Source organism: Lepus europaeus, chromosome 20 (genome assembly GCF_033115175.1).
Source record: "Lepus europaeus isolate LE1 chromosome 20, mLepTim1.pri, whole genome shotgun sequence".
In the NCBI taxonomy this organism is placed as follows: Eukaryota; Metazoa; Chordata; class Mammalia; order Lagomorpha; family Leporidae; genus Lepus; species Lepus europaeus.
Genome location: NC_084846.1, coordinates 42,854,597 through 42,879,345, shown reverse-complemented (window position 1 = coordinate 42,879,345; position 24,749 = coordinate 42,854,597). Strand labels below are relative to the sequence as shown.

The 24,749-nt window shown below is 37.9% G+C and overlaps 1 long non-coding RNA gene across 1 annotated transcript; it reads right to left on the bottom strand.

The window, feature by feature from the left end:
• Positions 1-1,184: 1,184 nt before the first annotated feature.
• On the bottom strand, positions 1,185-24,543 carry LOC133750089 (uncharacterized). The gene is made up of 4 exons (XR_009864643.1): positions 24,472-24,543; positions 12,893-13,006; positions 5,950-6,140; positions 1,185-1,293 (listed from the first exon to the last, which is right to left on the bottom strand). It is a non-coding gene; the product is annotated as an uncharacterized LOC133750089 (long non-coding RNA).
• Between the last annotated feature and the right edge of the window lie 206 nt (positions 24,544-24,749).

The following is a 24,749-nucleotide window of genomic DNA, read 5'->3' as shown; positions in this document are numbered from 1 at the left end:
ATCATGGGATTTTGCACAATGGCTCTTGTCCCCTTCATGTCCAGGAAGTTGCCTATGGAGGGGAAAACAGCAGATGCACAAGCAACTGTTATCTTGAGTAGAAGAGATTCTTAGATTGGGACCATATCAGTTGAGTGTTTACAGCTCCTCAAAGGCTGTATCTATATGATGACAGTCTTTCTGGTGAAAACTGAGAAACTCAGTTGCAAATATGAATGCTAGAAAATGTGTGGCTATTTGGCAATGGGAGGATCAAACATCTGGATCTTTGACTCAGTTTTTCCATTTTCACCCAATATTTTCATATCATGAAAAGCACCAATTTAAAAAAAACAGTCAATCTGGTGTTTTGGCTTTCCTACCAGCCAATTTGTATCTCAGAATGGTTGGTCCAATTGATTGTGCTGCTTTAGATGGCCAAAATGAACAGATCAAGATAAAAATAGTTGGTTAGGTAGCTGTACTGATCTGTTCAATCAATATGGTGGAACTGTAAATGCTAACCGATCAGTGCTGAAAAATGCAAGTAATTTCTGACATCTCAGAATTCAGTAGTCTATCAGGAAATACATAAATGTTAATTACCTCAATTTTTCCAGTTAAAATGGACACCAAAAGTATAGGGGATTTGTTGTGAAAGACATAGCAAGTCAGAGCTTCTTCTGTACTAGAACTTGTGAGTTCCATCTAGAATAGGGTGTCAGGCTGGCAAAATGAGATTAAGTTCTGATCATTGATGGAACACTAGGGTTTACATTTGAAGCTCCACAGAAAAGGAAAATTGTAATACTGAGAAAAAAACAAAAAGAGAAAGCAAGACATTTTACTGAAATTTGCTATATTGAAATCCACATATTCTAATTCTGGAGAATAATTTACATTTTCAAGGAATAATCATTAATGTTATTAAACTAAATGCATTTCATTTTAGAAAGTGAAATGATATATCAATCAAATAGAAAATAATTGAGGTTACAATACAATTTTTGTATAATTACACTTGAATAGTAGATTTACTATTAAGTGGTAGAAGCCCTAGTCAGGGGATAGATTGATTTTTAGCAATAATTAACGTATAAGGAATTATTTCATAAAGAAATACAAATATATGTTCTTATCTAAGTAAATCACCACTACATAAGATAGAACATTCTTTTCCAATAATGTTTACCTAGGTCTGTGATTTTAAGTATAAGCATTTTTGTAGACCTGTAACCAGAATTCCATATGATGATAATTCTATAGCTTCCTTGAAGGGTAGCACTTTTCTCCTCTCTGGCAATGAATCTGATGCTATGGAAAGATTAAAAAAAGAAAAAATACTAAGGCAGAGAATAAAATTGAAATAATATTTAAAGAAAATTATTTTTTTCCATGTATTTTTAAATTTTGCAGCTTTCAAAATAACCCAGCATACAGTACCCCTCAGATTGACTGACTCATCTCCATGTCCACACACTTTCTTTAAAAACAGAAAAATCATTTTTGAAAATGATCAAAACATAACATTTTGCTGGAACAGATGCCTTGCCTGCGCTCCGTGCCACATTTTTGTAGTATTTAAAATGAATGTTTCAGTTTTAAACACAGAGTGACTGATCACCACTGGGGAGGAAAGGAAGGTCCTCTTGGAGCCAAAGTCAGTCTTCATCCAGTTTGTGGAAAACACCAGAGCTTGGGGCTTCTGTGCACAAACCCTTCCAAAGGGGCTGACCATCTCAAGATCAATTCTCCATCAAAATTGTTGTTAAACAGTTGACTGCCTTTAGTTCAAGAAGGAGCATTTTATAACATATCTGAGAATCATATGCACTTTTTAGTGATCTGTTATTTTCATTTTGCATCTATCATATTCCATGCTTTCTTTCAAGTACTGTCTTCATTTTAATTTTTCAGGATACATTCTAAATCCCAACAAAACATAGTCTCCATTTTCGTCTATTGTTCCAACATACAATATTAATAATGACCCCTTTCCCTCTTAAGATCAGCACAATTTGGATGTAAATTATGCAGTGGCCCTAAGAGTAAAGTTTCTCTTTCCAGGAAAAAAAAATGCAATATTCTATTTACTTATTTACATTTTCTATATAATCATGGACAGGTTAAAACTTGATGGCAATTTGAATCACATAGGTGCCTCTGAATTTGTACAAGTTTAGAAGACTGTTTAACTTTGATCAATTAACTTTTTTTCTTTGTTTTAATTTTTAAGATCTATTTTTATTTGTTTGTAAAACAGAGATACAGAGAGAGAGGAAGAGAGATAGCTTCCATTTACTGGTTCACTCCTCAAATGGCCAGGGCTGGGCCAGGCTGAAGTCAGGAGCCAGGAGCTTCCTCTGGGTTTCCCGTGTGGGTGGCAGGGGACATGGGCCATCTTCTGCTGCTTTCCCAGGTGCATTAGCAGGGAGCTGGATCAGAAGTGAAGCAGCTGGGACCTGAACTGGCACCCATATGGATGCCAGCACTGCAGGCAGAGGCTTAACCTTCTATGCCACAGCGCAGGCCCCTATCTTAACTTTTCACCAAGGTAAAAGAACAATCTGTCTTTACTCTCTAATCTTCTGCTTACTGTCACATTACAGATGGCTGTTCATCTAGCCCAGTGGCTGCCCTCTGCCGCCTCATTTCCAGTTCCAAATGCCTTTGAAATCTGAAAGACCATTTGGAGACAGCACTTTCTAGAATAAAGGTGTTAGAGGTCACTTCAGCATATCAGGATCGTGTGGCTATCCTCATAATAATAATTAATAATAATAACAGTATGCATTACTCAGGGTCAGGCTCATTCAGTGAGCCCAACTGTGCATTTTATTTATACATGTTTATTTCTAATCTTCACACATGTAGGTTCTGGCCTCCTACAGGCTCCAGAGTTTCTCAATCACTCAGATTCTATAACTTCTTCAGTTTTCAACAGGACAGGTAGGATTCTTGGAGAGGAATTATCAGACAAGTCTTTTCTGACTTTGAAATGTTTCTAAATGTGTAAAACACAACCTGGGATTTGCCACTGTGGTGCTATGCCAGTGGATCAGAATTTGTAATACTTATTAATTTACTAGTAACATAGGATTGAAAGTGTAAATTCACTAGGATCAGAAATATCACTTGAGGATCCATAGTGTTGCAACTCATGATAAACATCCTTCTCCTTCGGTACATGAAGATTTGGCATCATCCCACACCTACAGTGTTACCCAGAGCTCAGTCACACATTACATAACAGAGTTTTCCAGGGAGGAGTCATGCCCTCAGAGCACTAGTGGGAGTACACAGAAGGGCTATAGGCAGGTGTGGGAGCAGAGAGACATTAGGGCTATGAATTCTTATTTCTGTAGGTCATCCTGATTTGTCATTTCATTTGGAAGTAAAATTAAGTGGCTTTCTGACTTGCACACGACACCCTGTGTATCTCTCTAATAGATGCCAAAGAGTTTGTTTGTAGGATAGAGTAAATGGATAAATCAACAAAATATCAATCTAAATAGAAACTGACAAACTCTACTGTTGTCCCTGAAACTCTGAAATAGAAAATAATACATTTTAGGAAGTACTTACAATGTATTCTTTTATGCTTCCTTATACCTGAAAAGATTTGAGAAGCCTTCATTTGTGTGATGTGCAAGAGGAGGTCAGCAGGACTGAACCATATTGCTTGGGCACTTGGTAGTTTATAAATTTGTTGATTCAGCAACACAAAGTTATATAATTATTTGGTAGATTGTGCAGCATGTGTAACATAGTATGTGTAGCATACCTGAGGTTATCATAGATATTCCAAAACTAGAATGATTTCTGATATTTTGTCACTCTTCCAAAGGTCCCTTTTCATCACACTGAATATTTTGATATTTGTATTAGAAAGTATGGTCACCAATGGTATGGCCTGGAAAGCTTGAAGATATCTAGAGAACATTTATGTTAATGAATATGAGCATATCCAATAAAAGCTATAAGAAAAAATAAGAAATATTTTGAGTCTTAATTATAATTTGGTTCAAGGGACAAAATTAAATATTTCTGAAAATTGGCACAAGACAGGGAGAATCTAGGAAATGTTGATATAACACTGGTGTGGCAATGTCATTGATTAGGAGAGTAGAAGAAAATAAGATAGGATAGATGGATTCTGGAAGATCTTTAAAACTGGGCAAGGAGGGAGAGACTTGACTCCAGGGACCACCAACACCTGATCAAGGAGGGTGACTGCCTATTTTTTTTTAATTTAGAAAAGTTGGTCTAGGAATCTGTGTTGTGGCATAAGCCTCCACCTGTGACACCAGCATCCCAAATGAGTGCCAGTTCAAGACCCAGCTGCTCTACTTCCAATCCTGCTCCTTGCTATTGTGCCTGGGAAAGCAATGGAAGATGGCCCAAGTCCTAGGATCATGCACCCATGTGGGAGACCTGAAAGAATCTCCTGGCTCTTGGCTTTGGCTTGGCACAGCCTCGGCTGCTGTGGCCAGTTGGGGAGTGAATCATCAAATGGAAGATTCTCTCTCTCTCTCTCTCTCTCTCTCTCTCTCTCTCTGTCTCTGTCTCTGTCTCACCTCCTCTCTCTGTAACTCTGCTTCCAATAAATAAATAAATACACAAATAAATAAATAAATATTTTAATAAAAAGAACAGAAAGATTGGTCTGGTGGTAATTGGGCTAAAGGTTGAAAATAGCATAGTTGTGGAATCTTGTCCAGAATTTAGTTTAATAATTCAGTTATTAAGTGATAAAGACCCCCATAGTTATTTATTTCAGTCATACAAAGATATTTTGCTATTGACTTAATAATGACCTTGCTTAATCAGTTACCTCATTTAATAGACATATGTTTACATGAAGGCAATTTCTAAAAATCAAACCACCTCAAAGAGTAAAGTTTTTACCGTCATCTCAAATGCTCTAAAAAGCATATCATATATCTCAAAAAATCATATATTAATAGAAGTAAAAATGTCTGAGGCATTTGCATCATCAAAGAAATGGGCATTTTTGCTTGCCTCACAAGACTTAAACTGTCACATTTACAATATAAAAACATTCCCTCAACTGTATTGTGTGGAACATTGATACTTTGGGAGCGTTAGTGATGTTAAGATGGAGAAAATGTTTTCTTGTCCACATTTGGAATTTCGGGGCCAATAAAATTGAGCAAGACCCTCAATGCAGATTTCTCAGAACATTTAGTATCCCAAAAGCCTTTGTGCATAGACCTGATACTATTTTAGCATGTGGCACTTCCAGTTGGATTTGACCATGGTGCTTTACTGTCATGTGGCATCTCCTGGGGTTGGTGTGCCACGAATGCATGATAGCAAATACTTGTAAATGCAAATAAAAGGATGCACTATATTCTCATGTGTGGTGTACATGTACAGAGAAAATATTATAAAGATACATGCAAGTATAATGTCTTCAGGAAGAAATGATTTCATAACTGCAAGGAATTCAAGTTATTCATCCTTTGCTAATTGCCTTTGGCTTTAAGGCTTGTCAGAATTCTTCTGCTCATTAAATTCATAATCTCTCCTTATGAGGGAGCGTTGAGGACGACATCACTGGAGTGGCTCACCCACACACAGCCCCCAAATCAGGCTGTTCATCATCTGAGTGTTTTTCTTCAAGCACACAAAGAAACTATTTTCTCCGGGTAGGGGCTTCCCCTGACCTCCCACCCACCCCTGTTAGGTAGAAAGTCATCCCCAAAGAGATGTGTCATTCTTGGAACAGAACATCCCTTGGCGAAGACTCACTGAGTAATCATTTGGCTAGAAGCATACATCTACCCCGAGGGTCGGAAAAACCCATAGTGAAAGAGAATAATGGGTAAGGGGGATTGCATTCCAGGCTATTAAAATAGACACAGGCACTGAAGTGAATGTGCTGCGATGATACAAAGGAAATTCTCCAAAACTCAAACACAGAACTCCATATGATAAACTCTCTACCTGGTCGTGATTAACTCTTCAGTCACTGGGCAGAGACCATCACTCCCTTTTCCTCAGAACAGTATGGGGGTTGATCTCTACTGAGCCATTTCCTGCTGACTTCATGGGGGTGATAGTAAACACAAGCTTTCTTCCTGTTCCCCTTTTCTTTCTTGCTTGCTCCCCTTCCATATGTGGCTGCAATGTTGACCCTGCAAAAGACATTAGACAAAGGATTAGTCAGAACTCAGGATTCTCCAGTGAGTCAGAGCAGCCTACCTGCATCCAGACAGGCCTGAGGCAGGGAGCAGAGTTGGCACTAGCCCTGCTCTGTAGGTTGGAACGGGAGCTGAGAGCTGTCCTTGCTGCAGAGGCTGGTGGGGAAGTTTCTGCTGGGTGGGCTAGGCACAAGTCCAACAGGGATCAACATGTTCTTGTCACGATTCAGACAGACGCCTGGCACCAGGGGGGATCCGAGCTGGAGCCGCCCAACAGGTGGGCAGAGCATTGCTCAGAAAGTCAGACTGGCCAGGGGCTTGAGTACCAGAGATGCAGGATGAGGAAGGAATGAGAACATGGGCTTCTGGGCTCTTTTCCACCCTCTCTAACTGTTATCACAGACAAGGTCCTCAACCTGCCTGAACCTCAGTTTCAGATAATGTTACCAAGGCTCTTTTTAAAGGAGGAAATGAAATAATACATCTAATTTTTTTTTTCAGCGTTTACTAGATGGTAGATATTGTGCAAAAAGTCTGCTAGGCATAATTATATTTAATCCTCATGAATATCCAATGAAATAGGTGTCACTATTATCCCCATTACCTATGTGAGAAAACTGAAACTCAGGCCACCAGATGGAAAGTGATAAATCCAAATCTGAATTTTAGGACCAAGATTTTGGCCAAATGCAAATTCTCTGTCAAAAACTTAACTCTTAGTGGATTGCTGTTGCTGCTCCTATTACTACTACCAATTCTACTACTTCTACTGCTGCCGCTGCTGCTATCATTAAGGGTGGGAGTGATGTTCTTGGCACAGGTTGGACAAATCCAATTTGATGGACAGCTCCAATTCAAGGAGTAGAGGGAGGAAAAGATAAGAAATGGGCTGTAGGCTTCTTCTAAATCCAAAAAAAGGAGCTGAAAAAACTCCTCATCAAATCTCAGCCCTATAGATCTCAGCAAACAGAAGAGACTTACGAACAGGAGTCATTAACATAAGTCTGACTTCAAAATGAAACACCATGCAGCTGGGCAGTTAACAGTGGAGGATACCAGGAATCAGGTCTGGGATTATGAGCCTGGATTTCTTGATCTAGAAATCAAGAAAGAACATGGCAACCCACTACATGGAAGGGAACTGAATCACAAAGCCACTACAGAACTACAAGGGGCATAGGCAATGTGGAACAAGGACAGATTCAGTTCTAGCTCAAGATTTAGAACTAGACTAAGCTTGAGGGGTGGGATTTCTAGTGGACTCCTGTGGATTAAATCTAAAAGTTTAGAGCTTAGAAGCCATTCAAACTTATTTCTTTGATTTAATTATAGTGTTGTTGTATAGAATCCAGTGCTATAGTGTAGTGGAGTACACTGTAGAATAATACAGTACAATGGAAATAGTGTAGGAAAGAGTGGTATAATATGCCTAGTGTGGTACATTGTAGTTTGTTGTAGGGAGTGTAACATAATATAGAATAGTATGGTGTAGTATTGTTTAGTATTTTGTAGTGCTGTGTGATGTAATGTAGCTTGCTACAATACAGTGTAGTGTAATGCAATAAAAGAACCAGTGAACTAAAAGTCAGGAAACCCAACTTCTCATGCTTTCTGTGTTATTAGTAAGCTACACAGCCTTGAATAATCCACTTAGCTCTTTTTGGCTGCATTTTCCTGTAACGTGCAAAATGAGGGGGTTGGAAAAGAAGATCTTGAAGGTCAATACTGAAACATCCCACAGCTTGGTCTTACTCATGAGATCTCTAACAATTTATACTTCTTGCCAAGATTTAGAAGTTCCTTATACAGACTTTGCCCAAGTTTAGAATGCCAGATAATGTTCCTGGAAGAAAGTAAAAAAAAGGGAAAAACCCATAAATAGGTTTTAGTACCAATCCAACATTAAGAATTAAATGAAATGAGAGGTTAACTTATTGCAACCCAATCCTGGTCATAATTCTTTGTTAAGTGAAGGGTACTCTTAGCCAAAATACTGGGAGGTCTGGGTAGCTGCAATCCAGCTCTAGAAAACTTCCTTTGTTCTACTCTTGGGGCAGGCACAACTGCAGTACCTGGAGAGTAAGCAAACCATTTGGTCAAAATTGCTGAACCAGATGATCACACTAATCCAGGCCTCTAGCATTACTGCTATCAGGCAATATCAGATACTTTTTGCTAAGAGAAATGTGAAATGGTATATTTTCAAGTCCATTGTTAGTTTATTTAATAATAAATACAGAAGAAAGTTTAAAAATAGATTACACCACAGGGCTTGTTAGAAAGAAAGGTTTCTTTCCCTACTGCTCTTTGTTTGCTATGGTCCTGCTGCCCTGTGGTGACTTTTGATTCATTCACTCTTTATTTCCCATATTTGCACTACTTCATATTTCTTACATAATAGTATATTGCTTTTAATTTAGCAAGTTTAGACATTATTTCATGACTTTCTATATTCATAGATTAGGATTTGGCTGCATAATACTACTATTTTTCCTCTGTGTTCTCTCTCATACTCATAGGATGCGTATGGTATTTTGAGGTTAAGTCAATATTCACTGTCAGCATTAAGCTATGAAAATATTATTCACAAGTGAACATAATGTTTTACTATGATTATGATTTCTTCTTTCCTTTTGTATTTCCTGAAGTTAATACATGCCTTTATTTTTTAATTTGATTTTATATTACAGATTGATAATTATTTAAATATCTTCCCAAAAACTTTTTGGGTTAATTTTTTGCAAGCTAAATCACTTCAATGATCACTATTTTCCTTGATTTTTTGCTTTGTTTTGTTTTGAACCATCTCTAGGTCCCTTTCATAACTGTCATTCTGGAACTTCCCGTCCATTATCCCTGCAATTCCTTTTGCTTTCTCCTTTTTGGGTTCTCTATTTCCTGTGTCTCAAGACTTCCTCTTTAATGCTTTTTTGTTTTGAGAAAATAATTCCTTTAGCCATTCTGACAGGCTAAAAATATCATACTATTAAGTCAGCAAATACAATGATAACATCCCTCAGCATGCCTTTCTCTTGAATCATACATTTCCCAAACTTGACTGATTTTCTCCAATTCTGGGACACTGTTGCTGTCTTAGAATTTCCCTTCTTTGGGGCTGGCGCTGTGGTACAGTGGGTTGAAGCCTGGCCTGAAATGCCAGCATCCCATATAGGTGCCAGTTCTAGTCCTGGCTGCTTCTCTTCCAATCCAGCTCTCTGTTATGGCCTGGGAAAGCAGTAGAAGATGGCCCAAGTCCTTGGGCTCCTTTACCCACGTGGGAGACCTGGAAGAGACTCCTGGCTCCTGGATTCAGATTGGTGCAGCTCCAGCCATTGTGGCCAACTGGGGAGTGAACCAACAGATGGAAGACCCCTCTCTCTGTCTCTACCTTTCTCTGTAACTCTGTCTTTCAAATAAATAAAATAAATCCTTTAAAAAAAAAAAAGATTTTCCCTTATGCATTGTTGCTTCCCTTCTGACTTGACTATCCTATTTTCTGAGAGCCCTGTCTTCCTCTTTCTAGATTACCACCTCTTCTGGTAGAAAATATCTGCTAATGATTTCCTGGAAAAAGGTATAGAGGAGGCAAAGTATTTGAAACTTTGTATGCTTGAAAATGTTTTCATTTTTATCCTTTCAAATGACTGTTAGTTTGGCTAGGTATAGAATTCTACAAAAGAATCCTGTTGCATTCAAAATCTTAAAGACATTTCTCTTTTAAAAATTTTTTTGCTTTAAGTTTAATCTGGAAGGGTCAGGTTATATTTTGTTCTTAATCATCAGTGTAAACTCTCTTTCTTTTTGGAGGATGTTTTAATGTTTCATTATTTCTAACAATCTAAAATTTCAAAATAATGCATCCTGATATTGATCATTTTTATCTTTCTTGGACACTCTAAGCCTTTTAAATAACGTAATTTTGAATATTTTTAAAATATGTATTTAATCATTTGCTTTAATACATTTTGGGTTCTGTCTCTGGAGAGAAAAATTATCCAGATGTTGGACATTCTGGATTTGGTCCTTTATTTTCTTAAGCCTTCTTTTCTGATTTTCATCTCTTTTTTTTTCTATCTTCTAGAATAATTCATTTACTTTATTTTCTAACACATTTTGAATTTTCTACTTCTGCTATCTATAATGTTTTCGATTTCCTAGAGCTATTTTTCTGTGAATATATATATATATATATATATATGAATTCAGAGAAAATATATGTATTCTGTAATTCTATTTATACAGTATTTTAATAGATTGAATAGATTTCTTCCATATCTCTTTATGTGAATGTGTGCGAGAATGCACACACATACATACTAACATAATAGCTGATGGGGCTGGTGCTGTGGCACAGCAGTTTAATGCTCTGGCCTGAAGTGCTGGCATCCCATATGGGCACTGGGTCAAGACCTGGCTGCTCTTCTTCTCATCTATCTGCTATGATCTGGGAAAGCAGTAGAAGATGGCCTAAGTCCTTGAGTCCCTGCACCCATGTAGGAGACCCGGAAGAAGCTCCTGGCTCCTGGTTTTGGATCAGTGCAGCCCCGGCCATTGTGGCCAATTGGGGACTGAACCAGTGGATTGAAGACCTCTCTCTCTCTCTGCCTCTCCTCTCTCTGTGTAACTCTGACTTTCAAATAAATAAATAAATCTTTAAAAAAACATAATAGCTGAGAATTGTATATTATAGCACTGGATTATTTCGCATGCTTTTCTGTGTTAACTGACCACTGAACATTTAGGCTTTTGACAGTTTTTCGATATGTCTATATTACATTGAAAATCTTAATTGCTTAACATTTCATCATCCCTTTTAATTATTTCTAAAGATCTATTTACAAAATGGAAATTATTGATGATAATATATATGTATAAAACTGAAAAAGTATTCCCTTTGAAAAGCATATTCTTTGAATAATCTGATCAACCAAAAAAAAGATTACCAGGGATATTGACACACTTGATTTTTCCCAATAAAATGAAATTTAAAGTCAACAGGATGCTACACAAAGCATTTTGAGAAAATCAGCCTTTTAGGTTTTTACTTTTATCATTAGAAAAACCTCTAACACTATCATATAACTGATGGAACCATTTCATGTGGCTGAAGAAAAGCAATTTGGAAGAAATCAAGATTCAGCATAGAGAATAAAATTACATTTATATGTACACATATGTATTTATATTATTTACATAGTTGATTCTCATTATCTATGATATGTAATGCTCTGTAAAGTCACTATGACATTGAATTGAAGAATACTAAACCCATTGCTCTTAGGAGAAAGCATGGGGTTAAGTTCCTGTGAGCCTCTGTGACATTTACATCAACAAGTCGATATATAACCAACAAAAAGTATAAAATATGGGAAACGTGGCACTAAACAGGTTGCAAAAATGGCCGATGCTTACAATACAAGAGCTAGAAGAAGCAGAGAATCACCCTGTTTGATCTCAGCTCAGAAATATGTACATCAAGTGACTCAAATTTTTCACAATTCTAAACATATCTGTGAATGATTATTAAAGTACCCCTGCATAATCTGTGAATAATAAAGGTCCACACTGTAAACACACATACACTTATGTAAAAACTTGCTTCCAAGTTTCTGTGAGTCTTACTGGTACACAGAACTAGAATGACCAACTATCTCAGTTTGCCTGACACTGATGTCCCAGTGCGTGGGAATTTCATTGCTAAAACTGAGATAGTCCTGGACAAACTATGATTTTTTTGTCATTCTGTGACCAAAATTCTTAACAAAAGAATATAGAAACAGAATTTAAACAACAATTGGATTATAGCCTTCTATATATGCTAAAACAATGATGATCTGTTAACTATCTGCACAGAAAACCAACTTCTTTGAATTATATTATAAACTCAATTTTCCAAAAATTATATCAATACCAAATATTTGGTGACAAAGAAGTTTAATTGTACTTTGTAGCTAATGTGACACAGAAGGGCTGTCATTGCGTTTTGTAATGAAAGAAACAGGAGATTATTTGTCCTGTTTTGTCTTCCCAACTCCTTTTCTAGCTTTGCTCATCCACCCAATTTCAATGTCCCTTCTTCTTGTCTCCTCATCTATTTTTCCTTCAGTGGCCCAAAGCAATGTTTTCAGTCTTATCTTTACATTCAGACTCTCAAGTTTACTCTTTCTTCTGATTTCCAGGATTTAATATCCTAAACTACATTTTCCTCTCCTTAAGTAGTTAAGTTTCTGAAATTCCCCACTCAAATTAATCATTCTATCAACACTTAATTTACCTGGGTTAGAAATTTTATCTTTATTCATCGTTCACCATCACTATCCCTAAAGCAATCAATCATTGACATATTGAAATTTTTAATATTATAATTCTTCTTTATCCCTTTATTCTGAAAATTCTTCATTTTGTTGGTCATTGAATGGTGCTTTTAAGACACTACTAGGAAAGCAAACATTTTATTCTTTCAAGTATCCATATGTGAGGCAAGTTACTGTCTCTCCAAAGTAAGCAATGTCATTCTGTTCTGACCTTGAAGCTGCTGACTTGAATTTTATACCCAATTATAATTCTGAGAGGCACATCAGTCAGTGCTGGACATCTTCCATCCTAATGCTCTATCACTGACATTGTTTACTTGTCTTTACTCTGCCAATTTCTTCTTTACTGTGTTATTCCACAAACAGAATTTAATTCTGTTAACAAGCCTATGCCCCTACTTGCCACTTTGAAGCATGTCAGATCTTACTTACCTGAACATATAAGAAGCTTGAAAGAGACGCCAAGAGACTTCCAGGGTTTCCCATGAAGTTTGCCAATTTAGAGAAGTCTAAGAATTCTTTTTCTCATCTTCTTTCAATTGTATCCTACAAGAGGAGAAATGATGGCACAAAAAGCCTCTTAAGAAAGCAGACTCGTTTTTTCATAAAAGAGTTCTAGAGGTACTTGGAGATCTAAGTGGTAAATTGCCAACTAAGCCAGATCCATCAAAGCTAAAGAACCCAACCGGTGCTATTATGTTTCAACTCTTTTTCTAGTACCTGAGGCAGACAGGGGCCCCTCGAAAGGTCCAGGTGGATCATTTCCCCATTAAATTAGCCTGGGTCATGAAACTCTGCAGCACCTCATGTGGGAGAATGTCACCACACTTCATAGAATCTCATCTCTGAATTGGAACCATGATCTGCCCACTCACCAAAATGCAGAATTCATGAAGCAAACAGTGGAGAACTAACCCCTCAAAGTCTTTCTCAAATAAAGGCCATAAAAGGGGATCAGAGTGTGCAGAGGAGTTGTGAAGTTTCGAAAGAATTGCTATTCTCTGCCATGTGAGTGAGTCACTTCCAACCTTAAGGGGGTTTGTTGGAGGGGGCATAAATCTGGGAATGGGTTATTGCTACCTACTCTTCCTCAAATATAGAGCCATATGGAGAGCTTGAAGCGTGTTCCTGGAGTGTGGGCCCATCTTGGATTCGAGGCATAGTCATGCCTGAGAAGGTTTAATGTTGTCTGTGGCAGGGCAGAGAGAATAGAAGACTACATCTGGGAGCAATCAATCTCTCCTCCATGGCAGAACACAGGGTATGTGAGTTTGTTCTTCATACACATACAGATAAGAACTAGAGCTGCTGAAGGCCAACCAGAGAGGGTTACTGGCAGGGGATTCATGAAGAAGAAACGGAGCCCAGAAGAGACCATCTGAGAACTAGCATTAGGTGGGAAGGTGCCAGTTTACTGCAGTCCCCGTCACTGGCCAAATAGAACTGTAGCAAAGATGCTGAACACACGCATTCCCAGGTGGTGAGTGGCTGCCCAATTTAGGCCTTAACAGGAGTCTAACCTTAAAACAAAAAAAATAAGTTTATAGTTATCTTAATCTGGACATATTAATTTCTCAGTGGTTTTGTTTGTAGTTTAAGTGCTTTGAGGGCTATCTGAGAACCTATGATTGATTGGAAAAGTCTTGGTTGTGAGAAAAACAATTATCTTACACACTTTAAAAGAATAAGAAGAGGCAAATCAAAGCTCATTTTGGCTACATTTGGCTATATTTTGGTCATAACTTCTCACAGAATGATTTATGTTTAGATTGATGAATTCAGTTCAGTATTTATTAAATTCTTACTACAAGGCAAATGAATGTAGTTCTAGGAAAAAGAATATGTCATTTAGAGTCAGAAAACCCAACTGGAGCTGTCAGCTCTTCACTCAGTTCCTAGTGCTAACCTCTCCAAAGCTCAGTTTCCTCATCTGCTGATCGAAGAAAATAACTTGAGAGTTGTTGGAATTTAAATGGTCAAATGGTAAGAATAACAACTATGGTAACTGGCGCTTGGAAAATGCAATAAACGAATCCTCTGTAGGGTACATTGTAAAAAGTACAATATATGTACTTTTTAAGTGGGCTTAAAAAAAGAAACACTGGCATTTGTATTAGATCATTTCTTTGTAATTTTGAACAAGTTCTTTCTTGTCTTTGGGGGAATTCTTTTTTAAATGCATTAATTAGGTAGTCTGTGGACTTGTCTCCACAGTCATGTAAGGACACACAAACACAGAATTGCAGTAATCATCAGTCAGGCTAATACTGGTCAGCCACAATGACACACCTCTGAAGCAGATATTCAAAAAAGAAATGCTAGAAAATATCTTTTTAAACACATGTCTCATAATAATGACTACATATTGAGTAGTGACTAAAATAGTGACCTTGTGCTTTTTTAGAACCCCAAGCATGTAGATTCAGCACATCATAAACCTCAAATGTCTTCTTCCAGGTTGCTGAAAAACCTCTGGTGAAAAGCCACTCATATTTGGGTGAAGGTTGAAGCTACCAGTTCTGCTGATTTTCTTCTACACTAAAGATCCTGAGTTGTGACTCTGTGGATAGCAAAATGACTACTATAGACTCTCCTATCAAAAAAAAAAAAAAATAGACTCTCCTATCTTCAAGGAACTTAACAGAAAGATTGGCTAAACACAACAAGGATGAACACAGTAACAGCAGAGACATGATATTCTAAATTCCCACATAGGTTGGGGCGGTAGGGAGGCAGGTAACAGGGGACCACAGAAGTACTAAAGGAGTCAGGCAACCACCGCTGCCCCTAACCTCAGTCCTCTGTCCCATTCCTCACCTAAAATTTTCCAAAAAGACCAGGGAGGTGCTCCATTGTGAATGACGTAATCCCTTGGAATTGCTCAACACACATATGGGCTGCCCAGTACAGCCTTGTCAGAAGGTGCTGCACTGTCTCTGACTGGACTGAGCACCTCACAGACCCCAGACCCAGCTCTCAACACTCGCCATCTCTCTGCATTCTATAACTATGTGACAAGAATTACTACCCCAGTTTATATGAAACCCGTGAATCCCTTACGGAGACCTCTAGCAATGTCCTTCCCTTTATATTCTTTTTTTTTTTTAAAAAAAGATTTATTCTTATTATTTGAAAGTCAGAGTTACACAGAGAGGAGAGGCAGAGAGAGAGAGAGAGATCTTCCATCCCCTGGTTCACTCCCCCAGTTGGCTGCAATGGCCGGAGTTCTGCTGATCCAAAGCCGGGAGCCCGAAGCTTCCTCTGGGTCTCCCACGCGGATGCAGGGGCCCAAGAACTTGGGCCATCCTCCACTGCTATCCCAGGCCATAGCAGAGAGCTGGATTGGAAGTGGAGCAACTAGGTCTTGAACAGGCGCCCATGTGGGATGCCAGCGCTTCAGGCCAGGGCGTTAACCCGCTGCACCACAGCGCCAGCCCCTCTTCCCTTTTTATTCATTCAGGCCTTTTCTGGTTTTGTGTTTTCTTTAAACTGTTTATTCTCAATCTATGCTGGAGACTTGGGAATTTATTTTTCCAGGCCCTCAGAAACCTCTCTCTCTCCTAATATCGCCTGACTTTATATAGTTCCTTTCCCTGGAACTTCGACCCTGTCTTCATTATTTGATGTTTCTTCACACGGAATTTCATCAGTCGGTGATCAAGGCATGTTTCCATTTGTCTTTTCACATCATCCTGAATGTTGTCACTGGTCTTCTCCTCTGTAGGGACCTAATTCTTTACTTTCATCACCTTCCACAAATAACTTTTATTGGGTAAAAGTGTTCAGAGAGAGGCCATTTTAAATACCATTATTCCTCCCAGCAATCGCCTTCCATCTTTCTATATTTAGAACAAGTCAACAGAAAATTAACAACCTTCTCCAAAGGCAACAGCATGCCTTATGTATTCATTTGCACATGTAAAGATCCTTCCTCAAATGTACCTGCTAACACCAGGCATCATTCTTCCAGAAAATAGAATTTAAAAGAGTGTCTATGTACAATGCCATTTTTAGAAGGTTCATCAAAATCCGTATGTCTCTTTCCCTTGCATATTTTATTATGACCATTTTTTCAGTAATTTATTCATGCTTCACAGGTGGCCTTAATTTGCATCAAAGTTAGATCTCTTTTTATTTGATTGAGTAAAGCCCTGAACTTTTTGTCTTTGTTCTTCTCTCACCTCTTAGTAGCATCTCACACAACTGAACACTGGCCTTGGCTTCATTAACACCACAGTCACCCCCATGGCCCTCCTACCTCCCAATGTCTCTTAATCTTCTGAAGGTCCTTTTTCTTTATCTGAATTGAATGACAGTGTTCTTGGACTTAGGCCTGGGTCTTAGTTCCTATCAATATGTTTTGTTGTGAAGATTTCACCTATCTCCTAACTTTAGAGAACATCTATAAGTGGGTATCATCCATATTAATATCTGGACTTGGATATTTAATTAGTTGTCTTCTTCATTATGTGTAGGAAACATTTCACGCCTCACTTGTGTAAATGCACCTCTTCATGCCTCCTCTGTCTGCTGCATGCTGTCTTTTCCATATTAGAATAAATGCACTGCCACATGCCCAGTTGGTCTAGCCAAACATCAAGGGGTCTTCCCTGATTATTCTGTTCTCTTGGCCTTTCCATTCAATCTATCATTACAATAGGCTTCTAAAAAACATCTGATTTTTCTGTGCTTCTGTTGACACCACAATTCAAACCCCAATAATTTCTCATCTGGACTGCGACATCTACTTCTTAACTAATCCACTTATTCTTTTCTTTCAATTCTTATTCTCCACATAAAAACTGGGTAATTTTTTTTAAAATTTCAGTCAAATTATATTACTCATCTGTTGGTGATACTGCCACAGTTCTTCATTAGACTCAGAATAAATTTCAAGTTCTTTATCATACTCCAGAAAAACTAACTGGATTTGGCTATCTGGTCTCTTGTTCTACTACTATCTTCCACCTCCACTTCAAGTTATTGCCCTTCTTTCCATTACTGAAACATGACAAGTTTACTACCCTCAGGGCCTATAGACCTATAGTTCTCTCTTTCTAGAAAACTCTTTGCCATTTTTCTATGAATGAATTATTTTCACATTGAAAGATTTATATATTACTTCCTCAGAGAATGTTCTAGGATTATCCTCTTAGCACAAATTATAATCAATAATTATTCTTATTTATTTTAGTCAATCTAACCAACACCCTATCTATCTATTTTTACCCCTGTGTCCCCCAGTGCCTGACACTCTGCCTGGCACATAGGCAGGTTCTCAGTGAGGATTTACAAAGACTAGCAAAGAAAAAAATTATCAGGCATTAATATATAGATGATAGATATATAGTTACAAGTTCCTAGGATGAAAAATACATTGAATGGGGCAATTAAAAACTTCAGAATAGATTATAGAACCTGAGGACATAACAACATGTCCTCAATTAGAAGATATGATTTTTTTTCCCCAAATTTGTGGAAATACAAGTAACAGTGTAAACTACATCAAGGAACATCATAATCAAATGACTTAAAACTTGTAACAAGAAAATCTGAAAAGCAACTAGAGAACCCCCAAATAATCTACAGAGGAACAAAAATAAAGGTAGATTCCTTGATAACTGAAAGCCACAAGTGAGTATAGCATTCTTTAGAATACTGAAAGAAAAAAGTTAGATACCAAGAAAAATGCATTTTTAAACAGTCAGTAAAATAAAGTTTTCAAGACAAATAAAATTGAAAGAATTCATCATCTGCAGATCAGCACTATAAGAAATAGGAAAGAAAAACTTTTAGATATGTGATGGTTAATTGTGTCAATTGGAAAAGTGATGGTGAAGAGTTCTTTGGCTAAACACTACTCTCTACAAGATGCTTTGAAGGCGCTTTTAAGATGTGGGTCACACTTAAAATCAGTTGACGGGGAGACTGGTGTGGCATAGAGGGTAAAGGTGCCATCTGTGATGCCAGCATTCTATGTGGGTGCTGGTTCATGTTCCAACTGCTCTGCTTTAATCCAACTCCCCGCTATTGGCCTAGGAAAGGCAGCAGAAGATGGCCCAAATATTTGGGCCCCTGTGGGAGACCTGGAAGAAGCTCCTGGCTCTTGGCTTCAGCCTGGACCAACCCTGGCTATTGCAGCCATCTGGGGAGTAAACCAAGGGATGGAAGATCTCTCTCTCTCTCTTTCTCCTTACCTCTTTGTGTGTGTGTATTTGTGTGTGTGTGTCTGTCTCTCCCTCTCTCTAACTTCCAAATAAAGAAATAAATCTTTAGAAAATAAAAATAATCGGTTGGCACCACGGCTTACTAGGCTAATCCTCTGCCTGCGGCGCCAGCACCCTGGGTTCTAGTCCTGGTTGGAGCGCCAGATTCTGTCCCAGTTGCTCCTCTTCCAGTCCAGCTCTCTGCTGTGGCCTGGGAGAGCAGTAGAGGATGGCCCAGGTCCTTGGGCCCTGCACCCACATGGGAAACCAGGAGGAAGCACCTGGCTCCTGGATTCGGATAGGCGCAGCGTGCGGGCTGCAACACACTGGCCATAGCAGCCATTGGAGGGTGGACCAACGGAAAAAGGAAGACCTTTCTCTCTGTCTCTCTCTCTCTCTCTCTCTCACTAACAAAAAAATAAATAAATAAAAATAAAAATAATCAATCGATTGTAAGTAAAAATCACCCAATCACCCTCAGGAATGAGGGTGGGACTCACTCAATCAGTTGAAAGCTGTAAGAACAAAAACTGTGGTTTCCTGGAGAAAAATTCTGTGTCAAGATTGTAAAAACTAAATCTCATTGAGTTTCTCGTTTGCTGGCCTAGTTTATGAATTTCACACTCAAGACTACAACATAAACTCTGACCTGAGATTCTTACTGGTCAGCCCGCTCTACAGACGTGCCAGCTCCTGTGTCACAAGAGCCACTTCCTCAAAATAAATCTCTTTATAGGATGTTCTATTAATTCTGCCACTGTGGAAAACCCTGGCTGATACAAGATAGAAGGAAAAGAATAATAGAAAATTTTCCTTGAGAAAATAAATGAAAAGATCTGGAAAACATAAATTTGAAAAATAAATACAAAAGCTTGCTTGTCATTGTAAAAGTTAAAAGAAATTAAGAAAGGAAGGAGGAGGGAAGGTGGGAGAGATAGAGGGAGGGAGGGCATGGTGGAAAGTTTCATTATGCTCTTAAAACTGTGTAAACGAATACATGAAAATTTCCCTTTATATAAATTATAAAAAAAGATTGGAAGTGGGTGTTTGGTCTATTGGTTAAGACACACTCCACATCAGAGTACCTGGTTTCTATTCTTAGCGCTACCTTCTGATTCCAGTGTCTTGCCAATGCAGACACTGTGAGGCAGTGGTGATGTTTACACCACCCATATTGGAAACATGGATTGAATTCCCTTCTCCAAACTTTGGCCTCCACTCAGTCATTGTGGACATTTGGGGAGTGAACCAGTGTATAGCAATTTTCTCTCTTTCTCTCTCTTTATTCCATTCCAATGTAATATGATACAATACAATACACAAGTATCTGAACAGTATGTGCATGTATTTGGAAAGATGTGCAATATCATCAGTAGTTATAGAAATATAAATGAAACCACAGTGAAATTCTACTATATGTCACTGTTATGAGTAAAATTAAAATGCCTGACCTTACCAAGTTCTTCTGAGGATATGGAGCAACTGGGACCATCACAGGCTATGGGTTGGAGTCTAAAATAGTGCAACCACTTTGAAAGTAGGCTTGGAGTTTTTTTAAAAATTAAATATACTCCTACCTGTTAATAATAAGTATGGGCCAGTGCCGTGGCTCACTAGGCTAATCTTCCACCTGTGGTGCCGGCACCCCGGGTTCTACTCCCGGTTGGGGCACCGGATTCTGTCCCAGTTGCTCCTCTTCCAATCCAGCTCTCTGCTATGGCCTAGGAAAGCAGTGGAGGACAGCCCAAGTGCTTGGGCCCTGCACCCCATGGGAGACCAGGAGAAGCACCTGGCTCCTGGCTTCGGATCTGTGCAGCGTGGGGGCTGTAACGGCCATATTGGGGGTGAACCAATGGAAGGAAGACCTTTCTCTCTGTCTCTCTCTCACTGTCTAACTCTGCCTGTCAAAAAAAATAATAAAAAATAATAATAAGTATGAAGTACTAGGCTAATACTTGGCAAAGTCAATTTCCCCAGACATGGACTCTCCTCTGAGTAGATATCCTTAATCAGAGTAATTCCTTTAAAATCCTTGCTGCTGTGGCTTATTGAATGCAAACTCCATTAAATAAATTGAATCAATTAATAAAATTGATCACATGAATTTTCTGGCATTATGCTATAATGAGTTTATCAAGTGAGTAAGTTTTAATCTCATGAAGTTCAGTGTTGAGGAGGGAATATGAGCACATTAACAAATATTTTTATTAACTTATAATAGGATATGTTAAATGCACACAGAAAAAGTATTACAGAAAAATGAAATTCAAGAACAAAAAGACTGCAACAGAGTTGGCATATATGTATGAATGAGGATGGAATAGGAAAATTGGTGATGCTGTACTAGGGCTATCAGTTTGCTCAATGTTTTGTTCATAGACCACACTTAAATCACTCCTTAGTGGGTCATGGTTATCATTTTTTTCAAAACTGAAATGGGATACAAAAATTTAGAATAAAAATTCTAGAAGGATGTGCATGTAGTTTGATTTGTAAGTTTAGCATTATTGCATAAAATTTGGCTTCAATCATATTGTGTGTGGTTATGCATGCACCCACTAGATGGATTTTAAGATTCACGCAGGTATCATGACCATCAGTTTGAAAAATGTTGCTATAGGAGACAGAAACTATTAAGTAGAGAGTTATATAATCTAAAAGTGGGATAGAGAGAGGAGGCTAAAAACAGCCATTGCAGTAGTCAAGGGAAAGCACACTGAGAGCTTGAATTAAGGCTGTGGCAGTGAGAATCAATGTATATATCAGGAATTTGAGACACTTATGGGATATAATTAACAGAACCTGGCTACTAACTAGACAGAGAATCTTAGGGGGTCAGGGGAGTGAAAGATAACACCCATTTTTCCAACTTAGGTGATTAGAGCATTAAACTAACTAAACAAAAACAACACAAGAGAAGAAAGTTTGGAGGGGAATGAGTGGACTCAACTTCCAACACAGTAAATACGAAGTGCTTGAATAAACCAGAACAAGACTATTTCACACAAGTTGAAGCTCTAGAAATAAGGCATGGCAGAAGTAAAGCTTATTGGTTTGATTTGTAAGTTATTAGATATTGCATCATAAATAATATTACATATAGATACACAAAATGTATTTATAAAATATAAACCTACATATAACCATGATTAATCAAAATTCACAGATAAACAAGCATAAGAAAAGACAGAGAACATACTACAAAGTATAGTCTAGCAACCAAAAGAAGACAAGGGTCTTATTTGCTCACAACCATATTTGTTTTTGCATTTCTGTTAATTTTTTCATGTTATTCTTTACTAATTGGAAGCTGTTTGTCTAACAAAGTAAAATGTTTAGTGGATGTTTTCATTGATCTTAAAATTATATAGGGTATCAGCAACAGTTTGAGTAGACAACAAAAGTTAATGGAAGAAAAGTTAATGAAGAGATGTTTTAGAGACATGCCTAGGATAAGGGAAATGGGGGATGCTGAAATATCCATGGGCAACCATCAGAGAGAACCCATTAGCACTCCTCTGTCAAAGGGGCAAAAGGAAGAAATACTGGTGCCAAAGCCATATCTGGAACTGTGGACCTGGATCCACTGTAGGAGCTACAGTTTCATAGAAATGAAACAACAGACAGCAAGTTGGAAAGAGATATCTCACGCTGATTCTCATTTCATGTTTTAATGTCCATCTGGAACCTCCCATTGATCAAATTCAACAGGAAGCCAGAGGAATGAAGCATGAATACCTGGCATAAGGAAGGGAAGAATAGGGTGGAGGAAAAACATAGATGGGATGAAGGGAAGAAACTGAGAATAATCAGCATTTTTAGTCTCAATGCCTGATTGATAGACTACTTTGTCTAATTTCTTGATCTAGAAATCATTTTGACTACGTTTTTGCCATTGGAGTTTAAAACCCATGGAAAGCTCAGTGTGAATAAACCTCTCAGACAAGAACAGCAGGACCAGGTATTGGAGGTGTCACACTTTTGTGAGTTTTACCTCTAGAAACTCCACCAGATTTACACAGTGAACAACTGAGAAAAATCTTCTCAACTAGCTGACAGAAGGCGAGGTCAAGTAACCATTTTAAAATATACCATAGCATTAAAGAATTTTGTTTTTCGTAGCAAGGCCTGCCCTCCAGAGAAACTATTTTATCAGAATCGAACCTATTGGGGATTTATTAGTGCCCAACTGATAAGGACAAAGGAAAACACCTACCTCTAGCTCCCTCTAGCATTCCATAGAATAAACTTTAAGAGCTTACTCTATCCAATCTGTCTCAGTTGGGGGAGAGAGGAAATAGGATTACTTATAAAGTTCACTGCCCAGGGATACAGGCTCACTCAAAGACTGAATCCTAATCATGGGATTATAGAATGCGTCCCTCCCCTGCTACCTTACCAATAGGTTAAAAAGTCTATTTACCACAATTTTCTTTATTTGGTATATCATGTATAGCTATCAATAAAAAATTGCAAAGCATATTGGAGGGTAAGAAAACACAGTTTAAAGAGACTGAGCAAACATTAGAATCAGACTGAGATATAGCAGCAATGTGAGAATTACCAACCCAGGAATTTTTAAAAACTGTGATGAACATGCCTTATAAGAGATACATAGAAAAAAAGAGACAGCATGCAAGAACAGAAGACTAATATAAGCAGAGAGATTGAAATTCTAAGAAAGAACAAAAATGAAAGCCTAAAGGTCAAAAACACTCAAATAGAAATGAGGGCTGCCTTTAGCAAGTTCATTTCTATGTCTTTTCTAAACAACTGAGAAAAGAATCTCTGAAATTGAATATATGCTAATAGAAACTTGCATGAGGAAAAGTAAAGGGAAAAATCACTTAAAAGGAAATGGAGTATTTCAACTACGGGACATATATTTATGGTATGGGAATACAAGAGAAAAACGAAGCGATAAAGGAGAGTAAGAAATATAAGAAGCAGTAATGAGACTTTATCCCAAAATTAATGTCACGCACCCAGTCATAGACCCAGGAAAACAGAATTTCAAAACAGTGGCATAGTAAATTGGACTATATCAATATTCACTTTATTTATTTGAAAGGCTGAGTGAAGAGAGAAACAGAGAGACAAAGAGAGAGTGGTATTCCACCCCCTGGTTCACTCCCCAGATGGTGCCACAGCTAAGGCTGGACAGGTTGCTGCCAGGAGCCAGGAAATCTACCCATGTCTCCCACATGAGTGGCAGGAACTAAAATACTTGAGCCATCATCTGCTGCTTCAGGAAGCTGAACTGAAACTCAAACCAGCACTCTGATATGTAATGTGCATGTCCCAAATGACTGCTTACCTCCCTGTGCCACAATGCTTGCACAAACAGCAGACTTCAGAAAACGAAAAATGAACAGGGATAAAGAGTAGCATCACATAATAATAAGGTAGTTTATTTTCCAAGGAGAGCTTGGCCCCTCATTTTAAAACTTCTTATAAGTTACAACATCATGCATATATTTGGTGTATAATTTACTTTTTGGAATTTTTAAATCTTTAAATCATTTTAATGAAACATAACAAATACAAAAAATAAACTACATTATTCAATGCCCTATTCTGAGTAACCACAATTAACTTTTAAAACAACCCTGTGGTAACTATTATCAGTCATTTAACTGAATCAGATCATTACCTGAGTTGAAGACTGAGAACAAAAAAAGGACCACGAAGCAATATTAGGTAAAGTCAATTCTTCAAGATTATAAGTTTAAAATATTAATTGAACAATCAGGTTTTTTTTTTTTCCTTAAGGAAATTGAAATGCTTGACAATTCCTTGACCTACCCTAGGCCCAGTTGGAAGTCTTGTGTGGTCTGAATTTGTGTGGCCATTCATCAATACGATGATTCATCCGTGGTTTAGCTTCCAAAACACCAGACGATTTTAACTTGGGCATTGCTAGGAATTATTCATAAAATTGGCTTCTTTACTGTGAGGAGGGAAGGAAACTGAGAATGAAACCATTATTTTAATATGCAGCTATAATTTCTTCCAAAAGCGCACAGAATTAAAGTTTTCATTGAAATAATAATTAGTCAGTTACCTAGTATACCTCAGTCACA